This window comes from Acinonyx jubatus, chromosome F2, assembly GCF_027475565.1.
Source record: "Acinonyx jubatus isolate Ajub_Pintada_27869175 chromosome F2, VMU_Ajub_asm_v1.0, whole genome shotgun sequence".
NCBI classification, from domain to species: Eukaryota; Metazoa; Chordata; class Mammalia; order Carnivora; family Felidae; genus Acinonyx; species Acinonyx jubatus.
In genome coordinates, this window is record NC_069394.1 from 77,608,953 (window position 1) to 77,635,148 (window position 26,196).

Here is a 26,196-nt window from a genome sequence, read left to right on the forward strand (position 1 = left end):
TTTTATCCTTATTTTTTTTTTTTTTTTTTTTTTGGTCATGGTGCATCTGAAACACCTATTACTTTGATGTTGGACCTCCCATAATTATCTCCTAATTTTCATATATTTCCCTCTTATTTTGCTTCTCTCTTTTTTCATTGAGAGATCATTGACATATAACATTGTATTAGCTTCAAGTGTACAAAATAGTGATTTGATATATGTATACGTTGTGAAATGATCACCACAATAAGTTAACACCCATCACCTCAGGCACATAATGGTAATTTTTTGTTCTTGTGATGAGTACTTTTACGATCTGCTGCCTTAGCAACTAAACTATACAATTCAGTATTGTTAACCATAGTCACCACGCTGTACGTTACATCCCCTGGATTATTTATCTCTTAACTGGAAGTTTGTACCTTTGGACCCTCTTCCCCGCCCCTCACCCCCACCTCCACCTCCAGCAACCACCAAGTTGTTCTCTGTATCTACAAATGCAGCTTTTTGTTTTGGTGTGTGTGTGCGTGTGTGTGCGTGTGTGTGCGTGTGTGTGTGTGTGTGTGTGTGTGTGTGTGTTTTCAGGTTCCACATACAAGTGAGATCTATGGTATTTTTCTTACAGCAGCTCAAACGGTCTACAGCAGTAACTATATTTGAACATGGGGTCTTTATAGAGATAATTAAGTTAAAATGAGTTCATTATAGTGGCCCCTAACCCAGGATGACTGGTGTCCTCATAGGAAGAGGACCTTGCATACACAGACATGCACACACAGAGGAAGACCACATGAACACACAAAGAGAAGACAGGTGAAGGAAAGGGGCCTTCTCCCATAATCCTCAGAAGGAGCCAAACCTGCTGTGACACCTTGATCTCAACTTCCAGCCTCCAGAACTGAGAAAATGGTTTTCTGTTGTTTAAGCCGCCCAGTCTGTGGCGTCTTGTCAGGGCAGCTCTAGGACACTAGTGCGTTCCTTCCATCGTAATACGTACCAGAAGTCAATCTCTTCAACCGTGGTTTGGTGCTCATGCCTCTCTGTGTTCTCTTGCCACTGCTTTCTGTTGTCCACTCTCCCTTGAATCACCAATCGTATGTCTTAAGTACCAACTATAGAAAATGCCTCTTCAATTTTATCATTTCAGCCCAGAACGCTCAAGTCCAGACTCCTTTGTTTCACTACTTGACTTTTCCATTGAAATATCTTTGCAAATACTTCAAAGTAATCTTTTCAAAATAGAAAATTCTTTTCTTCTACACATAACTCGTATTCCCCAATTTTTCCCACCAGCTTCTTGAGCCCTTAAATCAGAGCCCTTGTGATCACTCTTGACTGCTGACTGTCTTTGCCTATCATATCCTTCCATACCTATCAGTACATTCCATCAGCAGCAGACTCTTCGCCTAAAAGATATGTGCCATAACATTCCTCTCTCTCTCTCTCCACTACCATTCATTAGTTTAGGTCACTCGTGCCTCTCACCATAAGGTTTATCACACCAAGAACTTACTAACTGGTCTCTACCCCACCCCAGCCAGTTTTCTACACAGAACCCAGAATGGAATTTTTAGTACTTAAATCGGACCATGTTGTTTCCCTCCTCAGAGTCCTGATGTTCCTTCCCCAAGCACATAAATTTAAATCTCGGGACCCAAGGTCCTGCAGATGTGGCCAGTGCCCACCTGCATGACCTCTTCCCTTTGACGCTGTGTTTGTACCCTACCCCAGACAGCCTCCTTCATCCCATTCAGGACCCTTGCATAAGTTTTTCCTTATATTCCATATGCCCTCTTACCTCCCACTCCACATATAGCCAGCTCTTTTTCATCACACAGGGCTGGGTTTATATGCTGCCTCCTAAGAGAGGGCTTTCTTGGCTATCTTCCATAGCATGTTCTCCTCCCATATTTCTTCTCAGTAGCCTGGGTTGATTTTCATTTATAGCATGACAAATTTTAGTAAATTTTTATATGTCTTTTTTTTTCCTCCAACTCTTCCACCTGAGTACCAGCTATGCAAGAGCAGGGACCATATCTGTCCAGTTTATCATTTTATCCCCAGCATCTACTACAGAACCTGATGAATAGCAGGTGATCAATAAACAGTAGGTAACAAAGAATACATATTATAGAAAATGCATAAACCCTTGTTCTCCAAGCTCGTAGTTATCCATACCTATTTTTTAAAAACTAGGATTTCTGATCCTTGAAGCTTCAAATCTATAAAATGATAACATACATCACATGTTCCACACAGCAAGCAGATCATTTACTATTTCCTGGCTACAAGCAGGAGGAGTCACAATGTACTAGGTTAAGACAAAGGGCCAGAAGTGGCAAGAAACCTCCACAAACTTGTTCTTCAAGAATATCAGTGCCCTGGGTTGCATGAGATTAGTGTTCCCTATTATAATATCATAAGTTGCATGAAAAAAGAGGTTACTCCAGTGTCTTGGTCCCAAAATTATGAAAATGTGATTCGTTTATTACAAAGAGGTGGAAAAATCTTAGACAAGTCAGTTGACGTTGCTTTTTATTTGATGTTCTGCCTAATGAGATGAAGGACAAAGTTTAGCTTTGCAATCAAAGCAAATTTCAGATTTGCAAGAAACACCTGGTTTAGCCCAGATCTTCTAGAAAGCAGAGCCAGAAAAAAGGATTAAGTTCCTAAAGCTTATTTGAGAGGTGCAAGCCTAAAACAGTGAGGTGAGGAAAAATGCAAAGCCAGGCAAAGAAATGTATAAGACACCATGCATATGACACATAACAATACTTCACATCAGCTGGAAAACAACCAGCCTGTCCACGTGCAGGGCTCTGGGCTGTCCCCACTAGAGGGGAGGAAGGGTGAATATATTTGCTCAGCTCCCTCCTGTGTACCATTTCTCATCATTCAAGGTTTGCTCTGCAGGCGGCTCATTCCCACACCCTGGCTCTTGTCCTCTGGGCAGGTGGGAGCCAATTCCCACATTACCTGGTATTCGTGCAGGTCTGAAAGTGGAAAGGCAACTCGGCATGGGTGAGGCACCAAGTGAGAGGAGAGGGAGTCAGAGAATCTGAGCTAGGACGAGCCTGCCTGTAATCAACAACTTTCTCTTTAACTTCCTCCAGAAGGTATCATCCAGGGGTGCCTGGGTAGCTTAGTCCGTTGAGCACCCAATTCTTGGTTTCAGCTCAGGTTATGATCTCACCGTTCGCGGGATCGAGCCCACGTCAGGCTCCAGACTGACATCAAGGATCCTGCTTGGGATTCTCTCTCTCCCTCTCTCCTGGCTCCTCCCCCACCCTCAAAATAAATAAACTTTAAGAAAAAAAGTTTAAGGGGTGCCTGGGTAGCTCAGTCAGGTAAGCGTCCAACTTCGGCTCAGGTCATGATCTCACAGTCTGTGAGTCCGAGCCCCATGTGGGGTTCTGTGCTGACAGCTTGGAGCCTGGAGCCTGCTTTCGATTCTGTGTCTCTGTCTCTCTCTCTCTGTCCCTCCCCTCACTTGCACTCTACTTCTCTCTCTCTCAAAAAGAAATAAATGTTAAAATTTTTTTTTAATTACAAAGAAGACATCATCCAAACTAAGATTTAGCACCTCCAGAATTAGTTACCTTCTTTTGTTAGGAAGTTTTAACTTTTCTTGAGCTAAAATCTGACTCCTAACAGTCATGCTCTTACTGCTTCCATCTATGCTCCCTTCACTAAGCGCAGGCAGGAGACCGAGCACATTACTGACATCATCTCATGTATTCCTTACATGAACCCTGTGAGGTTAGCACGGTTGTCCTTAGAACAGAGATGAGGGTAATGAAGTTTAAATCGGTTTTTAATGTTCATTTTTGAGAGAGAGAGAGAGAAAGCAGAAGAGGGGCAGAGAGCGAGGGAGACACAGAATCCGAAGCAGCTCCAGGCTCTGAGCTGTCAGCACAGAGCCCTACGCGGGGCTCGAGCTCACAGACCGTGAGATCATGACCTGAGCCGAAGTCGGATGCTCAACCGACGGAGCCACCCAGGCGACCCAAGGGTAATGAAGTTTAAATACATCAACTAGCAGAGACAAGTTTCCACAACTATCCAGGGATGAGCTGGCACATGAATCTGAGCTGCCTGACTGAGCTCAGACTGAACCGCTGTGTAGACTGTCACCTTTCACAGCCCTATTGCTCAGGATTCCTTCCCTGGATGACACAGAAGCTTATCATCTCATCAAAATACAACCCCCTTCAATATTAGAGGTGGCTTTCATGGCCCAAGCTCTCTCCACAGCCATTCTTTATTTTTCATGATTGCCTTGGTCAAACTATGTTGGTCCTTTAAAGGTTCTTGGAGATCATCTCTTTATACAGCCATTTCCTGCCTTTAGGTACAAATGAGGAGAAAAGAAAGAGTCTTCCTCTGTTTTCTATTTTAATTTGGTCTTTCTGCAATTAATACCACACACACACACACACACACACACACACACACACACACACACACCACCCCTTAAATCTTTTTCTGATGGCATCTAATACTAGAACCCGATATGGAAGAATTTACAGCTGTACTTCACAGCTTGTTTTTTTACAGCATTTAGAAGTGTTTTTGTTTTCTAGCAGAATTATTAAGTGTTACTATATTAAATTCATTTACAATGCTTCTGTTTTGTTTCCAGAAAATTCTGATTTCTCAAGGGTTGGGTAAAACTAATTGCCACACCCCAGGAAGAGAAAATTAATGTTAGAATAATATTTTCTGTTCTGTTTTTTTATTGGAAAAGCTAGAACTTCTCGTGGTCACAATCGTCATGGATTAAATCTCTGATAGATACGGCGTATTAAGTCATTTAAGGTAAAGTTTACATTTTAGAATGGAGAAGTACAGGAAATAGGGTACAGAGCTATGCAAACTTTGCTTTGAATCCCAGCTCTGTAACTTTCACTAGAGGAGTGATGTCAGGAAAACCACTCCAATTACCTAACCTTGCTTTTGGCAAATTGAGGATAATGGTTTCTATCTCACAGGATTTGGGGGAAGACGAACATGAGATAACAATAGTTCTTGACTCAACTTTAATAGTCAATAAATGGACTCGTATTTTTCATGATGGCTATTGTTAACATACCTTCATAACATAAAAGTAAGCAAGCTTTGTTGTCCTCAATATTACCCATTGTGAATGTTTTCATATCAGAGATATCAGATTCAACAATCAACACAGATTTTTTAGGCAAATTAATGCAAAATACTTCTATGTAGCTGCATATTCAAAGATGTCCCCTGGGAAATACCAACACCCCGCATATACTGTTAGGTGTTCCATGAGAAAAGTTCCAAAATTAACACATGTGGGAAACAACATGATATTCCCTCTTGAACGTTCACATGCACAATAGCATACTAAAGGCTCAGAGATTCCTTATGGGAAAGAACCCATTAAATTTGTGCTAACCCAACGTATTTCGGAAATTACTTGGCCAGAAAATACATATCTTTTTCCATAGAACATCTAGTACTGTCTCTCTCGACGCTGGTGTCACACGGGACCGAGCCTGGGAACACTTCATGGGAACATGTGAAGTGGGAGTAGCAATACCCACAAGGGAGGATCCGTGGAAGCGTCGTGTGGAAATAATCGTTTGGAGTGTGCTTCCCTGATGCTAAGGAACTCTGAGTCACAACGTAATTATATGGCACTAGCACAGTTGCCTTACTCCAAGCAGTCATTTTCATGCAGATGACTGGTGCGAAATAAAACGGCACATTATGCACAAGGCAAAGAAGTGCACACCGCTATTGGCCCGGGCACTGTGAAAGCAGTCTGCTCGCTTTGGTGGTGCCTGGACGAATTTCGCTATGCTTTGTTTTTCAAAATATTGGTTTCATTTGTGAGTCTATATTTCGAACACTGGTTTGCCTTTTCAAAGTGAGCAGTCATGGCAGGACACTGCAGGAATTTTGTGAAGGCACTTCCTGCTTCCTAGCCGAGCAGTGAAGGTGTGCAGGCGAAGGCAGGGACGCGGAGCCGCAGACTTGGCAGAGGGACAAGCTTTGGTGCTTACGAGCTGCTATGCCCTCTGGAAATCGGTTTCCCATTTGTGAGTCTGGAACAAGATAACCTATGCAGTAGCATTTTCCATAGTGATAAATTCTGTGTACATACAAGGTATCAGTATCAAAGTCCATATTGCTAAAAGATGGCGAAGAAAGGTCTACACGTGTGTATGAGTGAGAAGTAACAATCGTGACTACAAATTTGAGGGGATTCCTATTCCTCTTTGCTCACATTTCTAAGTGGGGATTTCTGCTCCATTCCCCCAAATCTCAGATCTATATCCGAGGACCAATTTAAGCCTTTACACAGCTCTCCACATAAAAATTGACTTATCTGAGCAGAGAAAAGTTGGCGTCTGACATCCATCAGTCCCCTGTCATCTACTGGTTATGATGTTCACTGGGACCTTGGCGCCCAGCTCCTTGCCCTCTGCTCGTGGCCTCCTGCTTTTCTTTTCTCCCAAGTGGCCTTCGGGGGCAGGATGGGACCCCAGGGGATAGGGGAAAGTGAAAGGAGCCTGCAGTGTGGGGTGGAGAATTTCAATTCAGAGATGACATTACTAGCAACCCTATTTTCTTAGGGTAGAAGGTGTGTAACTGGTTCTTCAGAGAGGAATCCAGTGACAAAGAGCGTTACTTATAAAAACCACATATCAAGTCTGTAACAAAAAAGACAGACCACATCTAGTGTTGAGGATGTGGAGAATACGGACCCCTTACATGCTGCTGTGGGAACGTAAAATGGTGCAGTTGCTTTGTTGCTTTGGAAAAGAGTTTGGCAATTTCTAAACATGTTAAAAATGAACTTACTATGTAACCCAAAAATTCCACCACTGGAAATTCGCCCAGGAAAAATACAAGCATGCATCCACACAAAGACATGTCTATAAAACTTCCTAGCATCCTTATCCGTAACAGACCAAAATTGGAGACAATCCAAATGTCATGAACAGATAAATGCATCAGGGCCCTCTGGCTGATGCAGCCAGAGAGTGTGCGACCTTGATCTTGGGGTTGATTCCGAGCCAATGTTATGTGTAGAGATTAGTAAAAAAATTAAAGAAAAAAGAGATAAATGCATTCAAAGTGTTGTGTATTCATAGATGGAACACTATTTAGCTAACAAGCAATGAAGTACTGAGATGTGCTAAAACATGGATAAATCTCAAAAGTATTATGCCAAATGAAAGAAACCGGATGAGAAAGGCCACATATTATGTGATCCCGTTGATATCAAATGGTCCGAACACACAAATTCATGAAATTGGAAAGCATATCTGTGGTTGCCTAAGGCTAGAGGAGGAGTGGGGATTAACTGAAAATATGCACCACGGAGTGTTTTGGAGGGATGGAAATGTTCTAAAGTCAGATATTGGTGATAATTGCACAACTCTATATTTTCTAAAAATCACTGACTTGTACTTATAATGGGTGAGTTTTATAAAACTCAGTCAAGCTGTTATGAACGAGCAAAGCAACATAATACGTAATAGTTTAAAAACTGGTGTGCTTAATGTAACTACTGAAATACAGGTATTTTATTTGAACATATGCTTCCCTGGCACCTCCACCTTCTGCCCCGAGCCAGCTGTGGGGGCTGCACTCCACGATCACGCTGCCCCAGTGTCTCTGGAGCCTACAATGTTGGGTCCCAAAGGGGAACTGGGCCTGCCAGTGGAGGCGGGCATGGAAGGCAAGGATGACGGCTTTGGGGATGCAGAATGTTACCATCAGCTCCATGCTGGAGCAGATCAACTCCTGTGTGGACCACTTGGAGAAGAAGGACCACCTCCATGCCCTCCTCCGGGAGCTGCTTGAGTCCATCGGGCAGACAAGCCCTGAGTTCCAGCGGCAGCTCGGGGAGCCTGCTAGTGATGCCGGTCCCTAGGCTCTGGGAGCCCCAAACTGCCCCAACCCTGCCTCCCTGGGCTAGGCTCTGGCCTGGGCACTCACCATTTGGCTTAGATACTTTCTCAAGGGCTGGCCTACGGGTCCCCTGGTGGTGTGTCTGTCTGGGCCGCCCTTCTGCTACTCTCTCTGGTGTGCCTGGGCCAGCCCCCAGCATCCCCTCCTGGGGTCAGGTGTGGGTCTGCAACCCACCCACCTTTGCCTGCCTGCCCCATTCCATGGCATTTCCCACTCTGCCCAGGCCTTGAGTGTCCACATCAAACAAATCTCTAATGAGAGAGAGAGAGAGAGAGAGACAGAGAGAGAGAGAGAGAGAGAGAGAGAGAGAGAGAAAGGAGGGAAGGAAGGAAGGAAGGAAGGAAGGAAGGAAGGAAGGAAGGGGAAAAGAAAAAGGGGAAGGGAAGGGAACAGACAGGAAAGGAAGGGAAAGAAAGGAAAGGAAGGGAAAGGAAGGGGAAGGAAAGGAAAGGAAGAGAAAGGAAAGGAAAGGAAAGGAAGGGAAAAGGAAAGACAAAATGTGCTTTCAGCAGTATTATAGTTCTTTGGGTGACTATTTTCCTCTGCCATTGAATGTATCTTAATAATTATATAAGAATTTTCACATACAGTGAAAATTCTACTACCAGTAAAATGCAGTCAGCAGGATTTATGAACTAATTTACAGGCAGTTCCCATTTGCAGGTCTATATTGTAGCACCTTCACATCTGAGCAGTAAGGCCCAGGAGTACTCCATACCCCAGAAGCTCTTGCAACATGGAGTCCTGTGAGAGTATTAAATTTGCAGAAATCCTATTTTTTTTTTAGGATTTTCTTAATTTTGATATGAAATGGATATACACACGCTTACAACTACTCAATATAGTTTTCAGTGTATAGCACCTTGCTTTCTGAAAGACTATATGTAAATTCTCTGGCTAATCCCTAATGCCCTTAACACCCCCTGCTAATATACTGGCTACATGAAATACTAGCTACAGGAAATATTTCATTAAAATAACAGTTTCATATCTACAGTGCCTTGAGGAGTGGTACCTTACATTAACCTTGACTAGTTTTTGTTTTTGTTTTTGAAATCAAGAAAATGTTTATAAAGCTATACAGAGGGGCGCCTGGGTGGCTCAGTCGGTTGAGCGTCCGACTTCAGCTCAGGTCATGATCTCGCGGTGAGTTCGAGCCCTGCGACAGGCTCTGTGCTGACTGCTCGGAGCCAGGAGCCTGCTTCAGATTCTGTGTCTCCCTCTGTCTCTGCCCTTCCTGCTCATGCTCTGTCTCTCTCTGTCTCAAAAATAAATAAAAACATTAAAAAAAATTTTTTTAAAGCTATACAGAGACCTGATTCAGTGAAATGATAATTTATTAAACAACACTCCTGAAGTTTAAGGGCCACGCCCAGAATATTTATTTTCTCCAGGGGCCTTACTGGTAGAGTTAGGCACATTAATAATAACAGAAGCATTTTTATGTTCTCTACGCTTCAATAAAAATGATGCACCATTACTTAAATCCTATAGTTCTGTAAGACAGATGAATAGATAGTCAACACCAAACCTGGAAAGCAGTAATTTCGGCTCAACTGTTATTTTTCTCATGCTCCGTGGCTGCAAATTCTGACAGAAACTGACAATGCAGTTGCTAAAACGAGTATGAAAATGATAATGAGAATCAAGAAGTACAACACTGAACAACTAATCAGTTGCCAATAATTAAAACATTTTGGAACAAAGCACCATGAAAAGATTCTGTGATTGCTAAAGCTGCATAGACAAAGAACACCATGGCCAAGTAGGTGCCAGTTCTGCACCTGAACCATTAGCAAGTCTTAAACCTCGACCCCGGGTGGCCAAACAAATGAGAAACCACCAGCAAGAGCTCCCCGCTGGCAAGGAATAGTTGTGTTCCCTAAAATCTCTTTGAGGAAATGAGGCAGAACATTTCTAGGCACAATGAGACTTTTTAAAAGAACGTCATGCTTTTTTTTTCCATACTCTGAAAGATTAAAAGCTACTCCCTGAGTTGTACATGAAAACGACTTTCCAGGGGTGCCTGGGTGGCTCAGTCGGTTAAGCGTCCGACTTCGACTCAGGTCATAACCTCAGGGTACCTGGGTTCATCTGTCGGGCTCTGTGCTGACAGCTCAGAGCCTAGAGCCTGTTTCGGATTCTGTGTGTCCCCCTATCCCTGCCCCTCCCCAACTTGTGCTCTCTGTCAAAAATAAATAAGTAAGTAAATAAGTAAGTAAATAAATAAATAAGAAAATGGGTTTCCACACCCAGCAAAGTTATCAGATCCGTTTAGGACTGTTTTTTTTTTTTTTTTAATGGGATATGTTTCTTTTTCTCTGTGACATAATAAGACCTAAGGAAGGCTTCCCTGCCTAGAAATCTCTGAAGCTGTTTTACATTTAAAAAGTTTTTAATTGTGGTATTATACCCAACATAAAATTTACCAAGTATGTTTACGTGCACAATTCAGTACTGTTAACCATGTGCACTTGTGCAAGCCATTTCCCGAGTTTTTTCATCTTGTAAAACTGAACGTGTACATTCATTGAAGTCTATACTCCTCATTTCTTCCCCCCCCCCTCAGCCCCCGGCAACACCATTCTACTTTCTGCCTCTATGAATGTAACTACTCTCAGTAGCTCATTAAGTAGAATCGTGCAGTGTTTGTTTTCTTGGGACTAGTTTATTTCACTTTGCACAGTATCTTCGAGGCACATCCACAATGTAGCACATGTCAGCACTTCACTCCTTTTAAGGGCTGAGTAATAAATAGCCCCTTGTATGTATATACCACATGTTGTGTATCCATTGATCTGTCAATGGGCCTTGGGTTGCTTTGACCTCTTGATTATTACGGGTAATGCTGCTATGAACATGAGTGTATGTTCTATCTCTTTGGCATTCTGCTTTCAATTCTTTTGGATGCATACCCAGAAGTAAAATTGCGGGTAATTCTATTTTTAATTTTTGGAGGAACTGTCATATTGTTAATCCATAGTGCTTGTACCATTTTTACATTCCCAACAACAGCGCACAAGTTTTCTAATGTCTTCGTATCCTTATCAATACTTGCTATTTTTTTATTTTTTTTTTAGTAGTCATCCAAATGGATGTGGAATAGGGGCACCTGGGTGGCTCAGTCGGTTGAGCGTCCGACTTTGGCTCAGGTCATGATCTCCCAGCTTGTGGGTAAGGGCCCCGCATCGGGCTCTGTGCTGACAGCTCAGAGCCTGGAGCCTGCTTCGGATTCTGTGTCTCCCTCTCTCTCTGCCCCTAACCCACTTGCATTCTGTCTCTGTCTCTGTCAAAAATAAATAAACATTGGGGCGCCTGGGTGGCTCAGTCAGTTAAGGGTCTGACTTCAGCTCAGGTCATGATCTCGCGGTCCATGAGTTCGAGCCCCGCGTCGGGCTCTGTGCTGACAGCTCAGAGCCTGGAGCCTGCTTTGGATTCTGTCTCCCTGTCTCTCTTCCCCTCCCCTGCTCATGCTCTGTCTCTCTCTGTCTCAAAAATAAATAAACATCAAAAAAATAAAAAATAAAATAAAATAAAAAACATTAAAAAATTAAATGGATGTGGAATATTATCTCATTGTGGTTTTGACTTATATTTTCCTAATTAGTGATTTTGAGCATCTTGTTACATGCTTGCTGGTTTTAAAGCCTTTAAGTTGTAAAAACATGGCCAGTTTTTATATGGTCAACCATTTTGTCTCTAGATTCCCATTCATCGTGCTATTTGTTCAGCAGATTTCCTTTCTTTGGAAGCATTTTTAAGAAATCATACTTTGAAACATACATACATGTCTGCAACAAAAAGATATTTCAAACCTCTGTGCTTTTAACTGTAACTATCTTTTTTTGTTTTGTTTTTAGTTTCTTTTTAATATTTATTTTTGAGGGAGAGAGAGAGAGAGACAGAGCATGAGCAGGGGAGGGGCAGAGAGAGAGGGAGACAGAATCTGAAGCAGGGTCCAGGCTCTGAGTTGTCAGCACAGAGCCTGAACGGGGGTTTGAACCCACGGACCGTAAGATCATGACCTGGGCTGAAGCAGGACACTTAACCAACTGAGCCAACCAGGCGCCCCCTGACTATGACCATCTTAACAAACATATTTTGTAAAAAAAAAAAAAAAAAAAGTTACAAATAAGCTTGGCCTAATGGCTAGAAGCGTGAGCAAAATTCTGTTCTCACACTTGGGTTGGTGGTTGTGTTAGTTTGCTAGTGCGGCCATCACAAAGTTCTACTGAGTAGCTTAAACAACAGAAATTTATGTTCTCATGATTCTGGAGGCTACAGGTCCAAGATCAAATTTTCATCAGGGGTGACTTCTTTGGAGGCCTCTTTCCTTGGCTTGTTGATGGCCTCTTCTCCCTGGTCTTCACACGGTCTTCCTTGTGTGTATGTCTGTGTCTTAATCTCTTCTTATAAAGGCACAAGTCATATGGTGTTAAGGCACACCCTAATGACCTTTCTTAACCTTAATTATCTTTTTAAAGACCCCATCTCCAAATACAGTCACATTCTAAGGACATGGGGCTGGGATTTCAAGGTATGAATTTAGTGGGGGACACAATTTCCCCCAAACTAGCTGTAGCAGATGAAGAGAAGATAATGCACTTCTGTCAGAGCCCAGCTGAGAGTTCAGACTCCAAATCTAGCTGGGAAGAAAGCTGTGTGGAAAAGCATGTTATGGAAAAGTAACAATATACTACCCAAAAGGTTATCAATGGCCTTCATAGCATTGAGGGGGGTTGTGTGTAGAGAATGAAGAGTCCCTAAGGTCAAGAAAAACAGAAAAACAGAATCTGTCTTCTTGGAGTGGCAATAAGATGACCCTCAAGAGAAGAAGGAGTCACGCTCTTTTGTATTTTTTTGTTTTTTTTTCCTTCTTTTTTCTTTTTTAATTTTACATCCAGTTTAGTTAGCATATGATCCAATAATGATTTCAGGAGTAGATTCCAATGATTCACCCCCTATGTATAACAGCCAGTGTTCATCCCCACAAGTGTCTTCCTTAATGCTCCTTACCCATTTAGCCCATCGATGGCTCAACCCACAAACCCTCCAGCAACCCTCAGTTTGTTCTCTACATTTAAGAGTCTCTTATGTTTTGTCCCCCTCCCTGTTTTTATATTATTTCTGCTTCCCTTCCCTTATGTTCATCTGTTTTCTATCTTAAATTCCACATATGAGTGAAGTCATATGATGTTTGTCTTTCTCTAATTTCATCCAGCAGAATACCCTCTAGTTCCATCCACGTTGTTGCAAATGGCAAGATTTCACTCTTCTTGATTGCCGAGTAATACTCCATTGTATATAAATACCACATCTTCTTTATCCATTCATCTGTAGATAGACATTTGGGCTTTTCCCATGTTTTGGGATGGTGCTATGTGGGAAAATAGTTTCAAGAATTCCTTATACTTACATAAATGGGCTAAAAAAGCTTAAGGTGGAAAGCTGCCACCACAGGGTGAAAGTTCCCAAGGTTAGTTAGCAAGATATTGTAGTGGGATCATGAGTAACTTGTTACATCACCTGCAGGAAACTACTTTCCATCTGGCACCAATATACTTTTATCACTACTTCAAACTCCACTTGCCCTCCAGACCTTTTGCTCCTTACACACACAAGTTAATGATTACTATCTGATTGTTTTCTTCAGCACGTTCACCACATATGTAAGATCTTGAGAGCTTAACCAGTACAGAGATGCAACTTCTGTTCAGGGCTCTTGTCTTCTCCAAGACATTAGCTTCTCTCATTTTCATTTCTGCATCTGCTCTCTTACTGGACAAGAGAGAACTCCAGACTCAGAGTTTATATGAGACTCACAGCTGCCATAAACATTGGGGTGCTTGTGCCCCTTTGAAAGACACACATATGTATCCCTTGGATAAATACCTAGGAGTGTAATTGTTGGGTCATAGGGTAGTTCTATTTTTAACTTTTTGAGGAACCTCCATAACTGTTTTCCAGAGTGGCTGCACCAGTTTGCATTCCCACCATCAGGGCAAAAGAGATCCTCTCTCTCCACATCCTCGCCAACATCTGTTGTTGCCTGAGTTGTAAATTTTAGCCATTCTGACAGGTGTGAGGTGGTATCTCATTGTGGTTTTGATTTGTATTTCCCTGATGATGAGTGATGTGGAGCATTTTTTCATGTGTCTGTCAGTCATCTAGATGTCTTCTTTGGAGAAGTGTCTATTCATGTTTTTTGCCCATTTCTTCACTGGATTATTTGTTTTTTGGGTGCCGAGTTTGATAAGTTCTTTATATATTTTGGATATTAACCCTTTATCTGATATGTCATTTACAAATATCTTCCCCCATTCTATTGATTGCCTTTTAGTTTTGCTGATTGCTTCCTTCACTGAGCAGAAGTTTTAATCTTAATGAGGTCCCAATAGTTCATTTTTGCTTGTATTTCCCTTGCCTCTGGAAATGTGTGGAGTAAGAAGTTGCTGGGGCTGAGGTCAAAGACATTTTTGCCCGATTTCTCCTCTAGGATTTTATGTCTTACATTTAGGTCTTTCTATCTTACATTTAGTTCTTTCACCCATTTTGAGTTTATTTTTGTGTATGGTGTAAGAAAGTGCTCCAGGTTCATTTTTCTGCATGTTGCTGTCCCGTTTTCCCAGCACCATTTGCTGAAGAGGCTGTCTTTATTCCATCGGATATTCATTCCTGCTTTGTCAGATTAGTTGGCCATACATTTGTGGGTCCATGTCTGGGTTCTCTATTCTGTTCCACTGATCTGAGTGTCTTGTTTTTGTGTCAGTACTATACTTTCTTGATGATACAGTTTTGTAATACATCTTGAAGTCTGGGATTGTGATGCCTCCAGCTTTGGTTTTCTTTTTCAGGATTACTTTGGCTATTTGGGGTCTTTTCTGGTTCCATACTCTCTTTTGTATTTCTATGGCTGTTGTTTCCTTCAACTACCAAGGACTGGCTCCTAACCTGTTGTGGGCCCCTCTCATGGTTCTCTCTCTTCCTCAGCCTTGCATCTATCCACTTTATTCTTTTTCTGTGTGTTTTACTTGGGCTGCTACCTTAGAAGGGAAGCCTTTTCCTACCTCCTTTGGGGAAGACATTAATATTTGTATTGAGGGTTAAGCTGCTCATCAGGCAAAAACATAAATGCAACCCATTATCCAAGTAACAGAATTCTTCCTTGCATCTTGTTATACATGGAATCCATTTCAGTCTTATTAAAATAAAATCCTCCATGGATTAGCTTTCTGAGCAGGCAAAACCTGTTGGAAGTTGAATTTATTTGGAGAAATATATATCCTATACATAAATATTAGGAATAAATTTAACCAAAGAGGTGAAAGATCTCGACACCAAATATTATAAGACGTTGATGAAAGAAATTGAAGAAAACACAAACAAATGGAAAGATAGTCCGTGCTCAAGAACTGGGAGAATTAATAATGTTAAAATGTCCATACTACCCAGAGCAATCTAATGATTCACTCCAATACCTCTCAGAATTCTAATGGCATCTTTTACAATCCTACAAAATTTGTGTGGAACCACTAAAGACTCCTAATAGCCAAAAGTAATCTTGAGAAAGCCAGAAGCAGCACATTTTCTAATTGCAACCTATACTACAAAGCTATAGCAATCAAAATAGTATGATATTGGCAAAAAACAGACACGAGGATCAACGGAACAGAACGGAGAGCCCAGGAGTAAACCCATGCATATATGGTTAATGAATTTTTGACAGAGGAGCCAGGAATACACAAGCAGGGATAGAACAGTCTCTTCAATAAACGATGCTGGGAAAACTGGATAGTCACATGCAAAAGAATGAAACTGGAGCACTACCCTACACAAAACTCAGCTCAAAATGGATTAAAGACAAATGTAAGACCTGAAATCATAAGACTCCTAGAAGAAAACATAAGATAATCTCCTGGACACTGGGGTTGGCAATCATTTTTGGATTTGACACACAAAGCAAAGGTAACACAAGCAAAAATAAACAAGAGGAACTACATCAAACTAAAAAGCTTCTGCACAGCAAAGGAAACCATCCACAAAAATGAAAAGGCAGCCAATGAAACAGAAGAAAATATTAGTAAACCATATATCCGATAAGGAGTTGGTATACAAAATATATAAGGGACTCATCCAACTCAACAGCAAAAAGCAAACAAACCAAGCAACCAACACACAAAAAACACCAAGCAACTCAATTAAAAAGTAAGCAAAGAATTTGATTAAACATTTTCCCTAAGAAAATATACAAATGGCCAACAGGTACATGAAAAGATGCTCAACATCACTAATCATTAGGGAAAGGCAAATCCAGACCACAATGAGATATCACCTCATACCTGTTAGAATGGCTATTACCAAAAAGACAAAAGGTAAGTATTGCTGAGGATATGGATAAAAGGAAACACTTTGCACTACTGGGTGGGGGGGTGGGGTGGGGGGTGGGGAATGTAAATTGGTGCAGCCACTGTGAAAAACCAGTACGGAGATCCCTCAAAAAATTAGTAATTGAACTACATTAGGATCCAGCAATCTCACTTCTTGGCACACATCCAAAAGAAATGAAAACAGGATATTGAAGAGATATCTGCACTCTCATGTTTGTTGTTCACAATAAGCAAAATATAGAAACAATATAGGTGTCCATCAGTGAATGAATGAATAAAGAATATATATATATACATATACGTATATATATATGTATATATATATATACATATACGTATATGTGTGTGTATATATATATATATATATATATATATATAGGATAGAACCACATATACACACATATATACATACACATATATATATGTAGGATAGAACCAGAAAAGACCCAAATAGCCAGAGGAGTGTTGAAAAAGAAAACCAAAGCCAGAGGCATCACAATCCCAGACTTCAAGATGTATTACAAAGCTGTAATCATTAAGACAGTAAGGTACTGGCACAAAAACAGACACACAGATCAATGGAACACAATACAGAACCCAGAAATGGACCCCCAAATCTATGGCCAACTAATCTCCGACAAAGGAGAAAAGAATATCCAATGGAAAAAAGATAGCTTCTTCAGCAAATGGGTTGGGAAAACTGGACAGTGACATGCAGACACATGAACCTGGACCACTTTCTTACACCATACAGAAAAACACATTCAAAATGGATGAACGACCTAAATGTAAGACAGGAAACCATCAAGATCCTACAGGAGAAAATAGGCAACAACCCCTTAGACCTTGGCCACAGCAACTTCTTACTCAGCATGTCTCCAGAGGCAAGGGAAATAAAAGCAAAAATGAACTACTGGGACCGCATCAAGATAAACAGCTTCTGCTCAGTGAAGGAAACAATCAACAAAACTAAAAGGCAACCAATGGAAAGGGAGATGATATTTGCAAATGACATATTGAATAAAGGGTTAGTATCCAAAATCTATAAAGAACATATCAAACTCAATACCCAAAAAACAATAATCCAGTGAAGAAAGGGGCAGAGGACATGAATAGACACTATTTCAAAGAAGACACCCAGATGGCTCACAGACACATGAAAAGATATTCCACATCACTCATCATCAGGGAAATACAAATCAAATCTGTGATGAGATACCACCTCACATCTGTCAGAATGGCTAAAATTAACAACTCAGGAAACCACAGGTATTGGCCAGGATGTGGAGAAAGAGGAACCCTTTTGCACCGCTGGTGGGAATGCAAACTGGTGCAGCCACTCTGGAAAACAGAATGGAAGTTCCTCCAAAAGTTAAAAATAGAATTACCCTGTGACCCAGCAGTTGCACTAGTAGGTATTTATCCAAAGAATACAAAAATGCTGATTGGAAGGGGCATATGCACCCCAATGTTTACAGCAGTGCTATCAACATAGCCAAAGTATGGAAAGAACCTAAATGTTCATCAACTGATGAATGAATAAAGAAGATGTGGTGTATATATATGTATATATACACAATGGAATATTAGTCAGCGATCAAAAAGAATGAATACTTGCCATTTGCAACAACATGGATGGAACTAGAGTGTATTATGCTAAGCAAAATAAGTCAATCAGAGAAAGACAAATATCATGATTTCACTCATGTAAAACTTAAGAAACAAAACACATGAACATAGGAAGGGAAGTAAAAATAAAATAAAAGATAAAATAAAAACAGAGAGGGAGGCAAACCATAAGAGACTCTTAGTGATAGAGAACAAACTGAGGGTTGCTGGAGGGGAGGTGGGTGGGGGGATGGGCTAAATGGGTGATGGGTATTGAGGGCACTTGTTGGGATGAGCACTGGGTGTTATATGTAAGTGATGAATCACTAAATTCTACCCCTAAAACCATTACTACACTGTATGTTAACTGACGTGAATCTAAATTAAGAAAAAATATATACATAAAGTACAGAATATTATATAAAAGATGGAATATTATTCAGTCACAAGACAAAGGAAATCCTGCTCTTCACAGCACCATAAATGGAGAGGGCATTATGCTAAGTGAAATAAGTGAGACAAAGACAAATACTGCATGGTATCACTTATATGTAGAATCTAAAAAAGAAATCAAAGTTATAGGAACAGCAGAAAAGTGGCCCCAGTGCTAGGGCCTGGGAAATGAGGAAAATTTGTCAGTTATACATCCGTAAGCTGAAAATATACGTATATTTAATGTATGTATGTATATCTGTGTGTGTGTGTGTAATTTAAAGGCGTAGGTCAGGTTGATTCTTATTTCTAAAATTAAATATGTATTTTTTGCCTACTAGGCAGTTGTGCATAAGAAGTCTAACATTCCATTTTGCCCAAATAAACAGAAGTGGAGGGATTACTGTGGGACACAAATAAATGGAAAGATAGTCCCTGCTCATGAACAGAAAGAATTCACAGTGTTAAAATGTCCCTACTACCCAAGCACTCTACAGATTCCACACGGTCCCTAGCAAAATGGCAGTGCACACACACACACACACACACACACACACACACACACGTCTCCGACTGGCCTGAACTGACCAGGTGGAGATGAGTCACCGCTTATGTTTTATTTGGTTCCACCCCTTCCCACAGTCCTTCTGAAATTGTGTGCCAGGCTCTTAACCAGAGGACTGGAGACCTTAATCCCCTGCAGGCCAGTCCTAGACAGCCTTGACGGGCCTGTCTCCTGACTCTCCACGCCTTGAGGCCTGTGAGCGTACGCCAGGGCCCCGTGACGCTTGAGTAAACCTCTACAACCAGCAGAAGGACTCCCGCTCCCCATGCCTGGCCTGTGGCCACAAATGTGGGAAGTTCCAACGACAGCTTTCACGTCCCCTCTCCTTTCCTTACTGCTTGTGGCTCAGTTTCAGTCCTCAAGGATATGTTTGTTTATCAATGAGGATAACAATCCTAGTCTCATATTTAGACCAAAAAAGGCTAGTGAGGGGGTTCATCCGACTCAATGCAAGACCAGAGCTCTCTCCCCAGCCCTTGCTCCCCTCCTCATTCTCCCAGGATCAGGCTCAGTCCTGGCCCTCTGGGCTCCCGCCCTCAGCAAGCTGCCTCTGGAGACTGAGGGCCCAGGGTGAGGTGGCTTTCACTGAACCACATCCTCACAGATGAGCTCTTCTTCCAACCTGGGGTCAGCACACCTTCCTTTACTGAAATTCTAGCCTGTGGTTAGCAAAAGCAGTCCAGGGCAGCCATGGGGCTCGTGGGTGGCAGTGTCGCCGTGGTAACACCTCCTCAGGCTGTCCGGCACCACACCGAATTTGGAGTCGGAAGGGGGAAACCCGCACTCAAGATGGTAGGTGTGAGAGAGAGCAGAGTGCAGGAGGCGGTGGGGGCCGGGCCAGCTCAGGAGCATCTCCTGGCCACACCATGGACAACACTGTCCCTGGCGCATGTCTTCCTCCCTCAGGGGCTAAAAGGGGCACCACCTGTGCAGGCAGTTGGGGGAGGAGGGCAGTCTTGCACCCTGGGGAGTCATAGAAATGAGCTCCACAAGGAGGTGTCCGTCTGGATTAGAAATAGGGAAGTGGTCTTGCAAAAAGAAGAAAAAAAGAAAGAAGAAAAAAAGAAAGAAAAAAGAAATAGAGAAGTGGTCTGCAAAATGGAGAGAAAATGTAACTTCTTGACAAACACATTTTGTGGAGTTTTTGGGTGGTCTGATTAGCCTATGAAACATGCCAATGCTTGGTTCTGAGGCCCTGGTATCACAAGGAGGGAGAGAAGGAGGGAGGAAAGGAGAAAGGATTTTAAAAGGGCATGCAAGGGGAGCCTGGGTGGCTCAGTCGGTTAAGCGTCCCACTTCAGCTCAGGTCATGATCTCGCAGTTCCTGGGTTCAAGCCCTACATCGGGCTCTGTGCTGACAGCTCAGAGCCTGGAGCCTGCTTCGGATTCTGTGTCTCCCTCTCTCTTTGCCCTCCCCCCACTTATGCTATGTCCCTCTCTCTGTCTCTCACTCTGTCTTGAAAATAAGTAAACCAACAAAAAAAAAAAGAACATTGATGTCCTTAAAAGGACATGCTATTCAGAACTGTGATCTCATAGTATGCACTGTAATTAAGGGAAGGAGTCTGAAACCCAGACTTGCTTTAAATCACGTTTCCCCGACTTAATCTCCAGCTTTAGGCACTATCTACTATCTCTGCCAATTTCCTTCTTTATTAAACACTCACCTCAGAAAACCTTGTCTAGCCTTTACTTTCCCCTAGCTAGTAGGTAGTCTTTATGTAACTGACAGGTTAGGAGAAAGATCTTCATAGACATATATTAGCCTTGACTGAAACCTACTTTGAAGTAGAAGTGAGCAGTATTGTCTAGTCCCATGAGGCTGGTGATACACAATGTCAACATTTTATTTAGTCATTAATGACATTACTGAGCACCTATTATCAGATGCAACGTTCTAGATTGTGAGAATGCACCAATGAATGAGACCAACCAGGTACCTGCTCTTGTGCAGTTAACATCCTTGTGGAGGAGACAGTCAACTGACAAGTAACCAAATGAAAAACAATCATCAACAATGATGAGTGTTATGAAATGATTAAAACAAATTTTAATGTTTATTTTGAGAGACAGAGAGGGCACACAAACAGGGGAGGGGCAGAGAGAGGTGGAGACACAGAGAATCCCAAGTAAGCTCCACGCTCCCAGTGCACAGCTGGATGTGGGGCTTGAACTCATGAACCATGTGATCATGACCTGAGCCAAAACCAAGAGCCAGTTGCTTAACCACCTGACCCACCCAGGCACCCTGAGTGCTATGAAATATTTTAGGGAGTGTCGTGATAGTGATGTAGGGGTTACTGCATATTGGGTGACCAGGGAAGGCCCTTTGATGAGGTGATATTTGAACAGACCCTGAAAGACAGAAGCCCCAGATGCAAAGGCCTGCAGGCAGAGACGTGCTTGGGGTTTTGAAGGGCAAGAAAAGTAAGCCTGTGTAGAGGGAGGTAATGAGACACCGTGGGGGACATCTGAGCAATCCTGATTGCTGTCTCCTTCTGTTACCCAGGACCCTAAAGAGCCAGAGCTCATGAACAAACGTGGAGACGTGGGGAGGGTGGGTAGAATGCAGCTCCAGGAGCGGCAGCAAAGCCAGGAAGTGAAGGAAGTACCCACCCAGGCAGGCGATCTGAGGGGAGCACAGAGCACCATGGAGCCTGGAGAACGCACATGGCACCTGAGTATCCTGCAGCAAGAGTCCAGGATGCTGGCCTCCAAGAGAGCCTCCAATCTTCCCACCCTATGCTCCTGAATCCTGGCCTTCCTCTGCACTCAGAAGAGAGCTTAGACGTCACTTAAGCAGCATCCGTGGGTCCTAAGCTGAGTTCATCTGCAATAGCAGAACCACTTTTGGTTGCGGGTTGTCTTTATTCCATTCTTTCTAGACAGTATTCTGTTCATAACATGGAGAACACTGCCCATCTCTCTCTTCTCCCATTTTTTTCACTGGGTAGTATGAACACTCAACAGACAATGTTGGAATTTGTTTAAGAATTTTGAAACAGGAGTGCCTGGCTAGCTCACTTGGTGGAGTGTGCGACTCTTGAGCTCACATTGGGTGTAGAGATTAGTTAAAAATAAAATCTTCAGGGATGCCTGGGTGGCTCAGTTGGTTAAGCGTCCAACTCTTGACCTTGACTCAGGCCATGATTTCATGGTTTGTGGGTTGGAGTCCCACGTCGGGCTCTGTGCTGACAGCATGGGGCCTGTTTGGGATTCTCCCTGTCCCTGTCTCTCTGCCCCTCCCTTGCTCATGCTCTCTCTCTAAAAATTAAATAATCCTAAAAAAAAAAAAAAAAAACATTAAAAAAAAGAATTTTAAAGTAGAAAAAATTGAAAAGCACTTTTTTAATTTATTTTATTCTTAAAAAATATTTATTTTTGAGAGACAGACAGGCAGAGCAGGAGCGGGGGAGGACAGAGAGAGCAGGAGACACAGAATCCAGAGCAGGCTCCAGGCTCCAAACTGACAGCAGAAAGCCCAATGTGGGGCTCAAACTCACAAACTGTGAGATCATGACCTGAGCTGAAGTCAGATGCTTAACCAAGTCACCCAGGTGCCCCAAAAAGCACTTTCTTTTTAAAGAAAATATGTAATACCTTCTCCTGGTTTCTTCACCTTAGGATATGTTAAAAGCAAAAGAAAGGAATCCAAATGACTTGAAACACTTACTATCAGGATCAGTTCCTTTTAGTAAAAGTTGATTGAACTTCTAGTTTGTAGTGGGCACTGATTATACAATAAGTTAATAACCAAAAAGGTGAGTGAGGCAAGACTATTGCATATAAAGAAAAGTCCATTTGGAAAAAAAGTTTATTTCCTTCTAACAAACAGCAGGATGTATGAGTCTAGAGCTTAGGAAAATATTGAGATAGAAAAATATTTCCCAGCCACAAATTCTACTGTAACTTTCTATTTAATTTTGTTTAATGTTTACCCATTTATTTTGAGAGAAAGTGAGTGAGCCGGAGAGGTAGAGTGAGGGAGAGAGAGAATCCCAAGCAGGGTCCGTGCTGTCAGGACAGAGCTGGACTTGGGGCTCAAACTCACAAACCATGAGATCACGAGTCCAACCAAGAGTTGGACACTTAACCAACTAAGCACCCAGGCACCACACCAACTTTCTATTTAAATTTAAGTATCTTAAAGTCAATCTTCCTCCACAAATTAGGGAAGAAATACATATTCGACAAGAACTAGATGTTATGAGATTTCCACAGATTACAATCCACACCAGGCCAATTGCCTACATGCAGGAATCCAGCTATGGCACCAGGTACAAATGCTTTATTGATCTCTGTGTCAGTCCAGTTTAGGTCTTATTTTCCTCCCAGAAATTATCATGGTGGAAGGACTGACATCTGTTTTTTGTCTTCTTGATTTTAGCCATTCTGGCAGGTGTGATATCTCATTGTGGTTTTGACCTGCATTTTTGATGTTGAGTGATGTTGAGTACCTATTCATGTCTGTTGGCCATCTGTAGGTCTTCTTTGGAAAAAGGTCTATTAAGGTGCTCTGCTGATTTTTTAATTGAACTGTTTGTTTTCTTGGTGTTGAGTTGTAGAAGTTCTTCTTATGTTTTGGATATTAACATCTTATCAGACGTATCATCTGCAAATATCTTCTCCTACTCAGTAGGTTGCCTTTTTGTTTTGTTGATGATTTCCTTCGCCATGCAGAAGAGTGGGAGGATTTGACACTTTAAATGAGCTAATTAAAATGCAAAAGTGGAAAAGAGAGGAGTAGACTTTAAGCAAAGTAACGTGACCCCATGAAAATACCCGAAAGCCTTACATTTGACTGATGCGTCCTGCGGTCAGTGCACATTAAGGAAATAAGTGAACATTACAAAATAAATAAGCAAATAAACTTGGGCGTGGAGTCCAAAGAGGAGCCGCGAAGTTGCACGTTGCACGGCTCACTCCAGCAGAGTATGGAAATGGAGTGCTGAGCTGCTACGTGAAGTGTCTTGGCGGGTCTCAGTGGCGGAGACACTGCAGGATCAGGAGTCTCGCGGAACATGGCTGTCCCCACCGTTAAAACAGTTAAAACACTTACCGAGCGGAAGGAGCAAAGATCAAAGATGGCTCACACACAGGTGCCAACAGCTGCAGAGACTTTGAAGGTGCACTTTGGCCAGATTAGCTCCCTGGGCAGAAGCTCTTCTCACCTTTGACAGAAGTCCTTTCAGGGCCAATTATCAGAGGTTTCCAACATCCATTAATCCTAAATAGCAATAACTGCTTGCAGACTTATCAGGGACCTCAAACTGGAGAACACGGACAACTCGGAAGGCCGGAGTCCCGTTTAGCAATGGTGCATGAACCTCAGTCAGTGAAACGGGAATGACAGTAAGAATTCACTAACAGTAACCAGCTCCAAGAATGATCGATACCTTCCAAGTGCACTGACTTCTGTACACTTAAATCTGAACATGTCCTGTGCTAAATCTACCATCATTTATGCACCGCAACATGAAACTTGTAGTGCTTTAAGACAGTACTGGTGGGGACTGAAAAGTAATTGGAGCAAGGAGAAACTGCAATTCAAATATGGGTATCATAATGCTGAATAGTAAATGCTTACTAATTAAAATTGTCTTTGAAGTTATTGGCAATAAAATTTTAATAACTGTACAATATTAATATTGGATCAAATTAATTTGCTAATAAAGTTAGTACACTGAGTGACCTTATGTGAAAAAAATGTAAAAAGTTTAGTTGCAAAGTATATTTATGGGAGCAAATATTTTAAAAAAAAGTATGAGGTTGAAGAGAAGAAAAGGTGTCTGATGGATGATTGAGTTTAACTCATTAAACTCATTCTAAAAGCTTTCCTTTAACTACTACAAGTGATGATAGTATCATCTACAGATTATGCCGGAGTCTCCCAATGAAGTGAATTCTAGAAATAGCCTACTTAATATTAAGAACAAAAACTAGGAATCCTAGTTGTATAACCCAGCCACAGAGGATGGTGAAATTAAATGTGAGCTTTGAGATGAAAAAGTAAGACCCCAAGAGTGTGAATGACTTACCAGTGGTCAAACAGGGAATCATGCTGAGTAGGGTCTTGAAAACAAATCCTCAGACAGGTGCTAGTAAACCTTTAGTGGTGCCAGATTGTCTGCAATAAATTAAATCATTCCATCTCCTCTCCATTTGGAGAAACAGTGTCTGCTTGACAAACGGTTAGGTGAAAGCCTCACTCTCAGGATGGAAATCAGCTTAGCTCCTCTGCCAAGGTGCAGAGTTGTGTTTATGAGAACTTGCAAAGTTCATACAAATCAGGACAAGAGATTTTTACCTTTGTTCATGAAGCTTTTCTTTATTCCATGACTTTTTAGTCTTACATAGAAAGAATATTTTGGGGAGCAGTATGCACACTTATATTTAAAAAGCATTATGATCAATGTGATCTAGATTTGAAAGTTCTCAGGTAAGACTTCGACATTTATTTTTAGATTCTTTTGTAGTAGGTTATCAATAAACAAACAAAAACAATGATACATTCATATCTAGGTACATGTGGTCAGTTTGAGTGTATGAAAGATATTCATTAATAAGTTCATCCATGACCATATTTAAAAAAAATAAAACCATCCTCCCTTTAAAATTTTCGAAGTTTTGTTTTAAAAGTATGATAATATCTGGGAAGAGTCCTGACACCTTAGTTATATACTAAATGTTTTATTTCAGATTTTTACAGTTAGTAGCTTTCTGGGAAATTAGTTAGCTCATAGTGCATCTCAGTGTTTGTGATAGGAATCACATTATAATATTTTTACTCGTAACTTGTGACATTTTTTACTTCAACCGTATATCAAGTGTAGCACAGCAAGGGACAGATGTTTAAAGTAACTACACAGTGCAGCATCTGCTCACATACATCTTTCAAGTTTTTTTTAATGTTTATGTATTATTGAGAGACAAAGAGAGACAGAGTGTAAGCAGGGGAGGGTCAGAGAGAGAGGGAGACACAGAATCCGAAGCAGGCTTCAGGCTCCGAGCTGTCAGCAAAGAGCCCCGTGTGGGGCTCGAACCCATGTACCTTGAGATCATGACTTGAGCCGAAGTCGGACGCGTAACCAACTGAGCCCCCCAGGCGCCGCAACATTCATCTTTAAAATTGTCTTGGTTCGCAATTGGCATAAAATTTCTCTATGGATATATAAAAATAACATTATTCAACTTCAAAATACTGCATAACTTATGATTCTAAAAGCATATTGGAGACTAAAATAGAAAATCTAAACCAGCAGAAACGCATGGGCT

General features: G+C 41.7%; 1 protein-coding gene and 1 pseudogene across 24 annotated transcripts in view; one reads left to right on the forward strand and one right to left on the reverse strand.

Moving 5' to 3' along the window:
- The window catches only part of LOC106974083 (uncharacterized), a 241,939-nt gene that overhangs the window by 165,555 nt on the left and 50,188 nt on the right, over window positions 1–26,196 (reverse strand). For 3 of the 24 annotated variants that reach the window (XR_001430091.3, XR_001430088.3, XR_008292702.1), the window contains 2 exons: window positions 25,973–26,082; window positions 23,904–25,048 (listed from right to left, as the gene is read on the reverse strand). The exons of 17 other annotated variants lie outside the window; for them this stretch is intronic. The gene's annotated coding sequence lies outside the window, so the exon portion shown is untranslated. Of the gene's footprint in view, window positions 1–21,977; window positions 23,633–23,903; window positions 25,049–25,972; window positions 26,083–26,196 lie in introns of those variants that run through there. 4 more of the 24 variants (XR_008292700.1, XR_008292696.1, XR_008292701.1 and 1 more) reach the window with 4 other exon arrangements.
- Window positions 7,318–7,891, forward strand: LOC128312855 (bublin coiled-coil protein-like; annotated as a pseudogene).